Source organism: Anomalospiza imberbis, chromosome 25 (assembly GCF_031753505.1).
Source record: "Anomalospiza imberbis isolate Cuckoo-Finch-1a 21T00152 chromosome 25, ASM3175350v1, whole genome shotgun sequence".
Taxonomy (NCBI): domain Eukaryota; kingdom Metazoa; phylum Chordata; class Aves; order Passeriformes; family Viduidae; genus Anomalospiza; species Anomalospiza imberbis.
In genome coordinates this window covers 6,704,442-6,707,512 of record NC_089705.1, presented here as the reverse complement: position 1 = coordinate 6,707,512, position 3,071 = coordinate 6,704,442, and positions in this window count along the sequence as shown.

Below are 3,071 nucleotides of genomic sequence, written 5' to 3'. Positions count from 1 at the left end.
AAACAAATAATAATCGGGATCCATCCTCACAAAAGGGTTTTATCTTCTTTTCTCAGATGCCATCTCCATGGGGACCCGAAGCTCCACACAGAAAATCAGGCAGGCTTCAGATGTCCTTGACGTGGAAGTTTTCCTCGCTGGTGGAGAGAAAACTGGGGCATGGGAGCTTGATTTTTTCTCAAGCTGGTGACAGGAATGCCAGGGCTGGAACCAAGGAGGACTTGCTGGTTCTGACTGCCAGACCTGGAGCTTTGTGATGCAGTCTTGAAATGCTGGGGAATGCAAACAAGGTGTTCTCCCAGCAGCACAGCTCCTGCAGGAGAACTACACCTTGGAGAGGATCCTTGTGGAACAGGGCTGTGGCTGTTCCAAGGAAAGGGACAAGGAGCAAGGAATAAATCTGTCTGAGAGCTTGCCCTTTTTACAGTTGAAGGGAAAACAATTTAAGTAAAACAAAAGACATTTTTTATTATTATTAATTTAGAAAGGCATTTCAATAAATGTCTCCTTTTCTATCCTCAACCTATGCTACACGGAAAAAAAAAAAAAAAAAGGAAATTGAGTGTAAAAACCCCACAACACGCACATAAAGTTCAATTTTACACCCTGTGCCAGAGTTAGGATGTCCCAGGGTGCAAATGCAGTTTCACAGACACGGATCTTACTCTGTAAGTGGTTTGTCCTGCAGACACCTGGAGCTGGACTAGGATTTGTTTGCAGGTTAAAACGGTCAGGCCGAAGCAAGGAGATTTCCTCTTGGCCAAGAATCTGCACCAACCAAAATCCTTAGCAGAGCTCAGCAGGCTGACAGGCCCTTGTCCAACCGAGACAAGCAGGGACCCGCTGCCAGAGCCACGAGGCCATCCCTGGATGCTGCACCTCCCTGGCCATCGCCCTCCACCACAGCTCCGGCTGATCCAGGCGCGAGGAGGGAGCAAAAGCCGACCCAGTTATTTCACAGGAACGTTGTACCTGTTCTAGCTTCTAGGAACTGTTCCTGAGAGCCAAGCAGCCCCCGTGGTTTTGCCTCAAGGAGTCTCCCGCTGCCAGAGCACAGTCCTGCCTCAGCCCAAACATCACCAGCCCAGGCTTCTCACCCAGATATGACTAAGCCCTTCAGAACGAGAAACGCTCAGGGTTTCTTGCTTAATTGCTAAAACAGATTAATTTGACTACACAGCACACAGCCAAACGGAAAAGAGGAATTGACGCACCTAGAGGGTTCCTGCTGGGGCTGATCATCTGCTTTAATTGATGGGTCACGTCTGGGGATGATTTTCCATCCCGTAGCTGCCACAGGCTCCCCTCCTGCCCTCCAACCACTAGCGCTTTGGGAGGCTTAAATCAAGAATGTAACTGATGCAAACCAGCAAATGTCACCTCCAAAGCTCGAGGCTCAGCTGCCACATGTCATGGAAAGGGCCCATGCCTTCCCCACATGCAGTTCTTCCAAGAATTAGGGGCTGCATCTTTACCAAAAGGCTCCTTGGTGCCTAAAGTTTAGGCAGTAAACCAGGTAAAAACTCCTTTGGGTTGCTCTGGTCGCACACATGTGACAGTCAGGACGTTGGAGGAGAGCCAAGAAATCAGGGTGGCTGAGCCTGGCCGCAGTGCCAAGCGACCCCCCCACACTACTCCAGCGGTTTTACTGGAGCCTTATCAGATTTCCTGGTGACTCAGAGCAAGCGGTCACCGGGGAGAAGGGCACGGCCACAGCAGCAAGCAGAGATGGGGTTACAGCCCCACGGTGGTCCAGAATAGCAGCCAGGCCCCTCTGTCCCCCCAGAGCCCCCCACCCCAGGGCTCTCCTGCTGCACACTGAGGACAAGCAGAGCAGGCTGTGCCTCTGCCCTTGCAGCAAACACAGGGGCAGCAGCTGCTCAGAGAGCCCAGGGAGCTGTGCCAGTCCCCCGTGGCCTGGCTGGTCCCCACAGGGTGGCTGGGCACCCCTGTGTCCCTGCTAGCCCCCCGCTGCCGGGCACAGCACAGAGCCCCCCTCTGCTCCCCTACAGCAGCAGCCACCGGCTTGCAGATCCCGCTTTCCTCCTGTCCTCTGGCACCCCGCCCTTGCTTTGGGGCCTTTGATTCCCGCACAGCTCCCCTCCCTGTGCAGCCCCTCTTGCTGCCCCCGAGCGAGCCTTGAAGAGCACCCCCTGTGCCCCGCACCCCCTCTGTGCCCTGCACCCCCTGCCCCTGCACCCCCCCTGTGCCCTGCACCCTCCCTGTGCCCTGCACCCCCTGCCCCTGCACCCCCTGCCCCACACCCCCTGTGCCGCACCCCCCCTGTGCCCCACACCCCCTGCCCCGCACCCCCTGCCCCTGCACCCCCTGCCCCACACCCCCTGTGCCGCACCCCCCCTGTGCCCCACACCCCCTGTGCCCCGCACCCCCTCTGTGCCCTGCACCCCCTGCCCCTGCACCCTCCCTGTGCCCTGCACCCTCCCTGTGCCCCGCACCCCCTATGCCCTGCACCCTGTGCCCTGCACCCCCTGTGCCCTGCACCCTCCCTGCCCCTGTACCCTCCCTGTGCCCCGCACCCCCTGTGCCCTGCACCCCTGCCCCTGCACCCTCCCTGTGCCTGCACCCCGTCCTTCAGCAGCACCCCGCTCCCACACACACACACCCCGCACCCCCTTTCCCTGCACTCTGCCTTCCGCGCCCTCCCACGCTCTCTCCTTCCCCTTTCCCTTCCCTCCCTCTCCCATCAGCACCCCCAGCTCCCGTTCTCCCCTCTTCTCCCCCTGTCCGCTCCCCGAGCTCCCCGAGCCCAGCCCCGCTGCGCTCCCGGCCCCGGGCCCATTCCCATTCCCATTCCCATTCCCATTCCCATTCCCATTCCCATTCCCATTCCCTCCCTGTCCCCTGTCCCCTCACTCCGCTCCCCTCCTCTCCCTCTCCCCGTCGCCCCGCTCCCCGCCCCGCTCCCGCCTCCCGCCGCCGGCGCCGCCCCGCCGGTCCCTCCCGCCGCTGCCTCCCGCCCGCTCTGTGGGCCGAGCCCGGCGCCGCGGCCGCCCCAGCTCCGCTCGGGCTGTGGCGGGGCGGCTCCAGCCCTCGCCGCCGCGGCGGCCCCG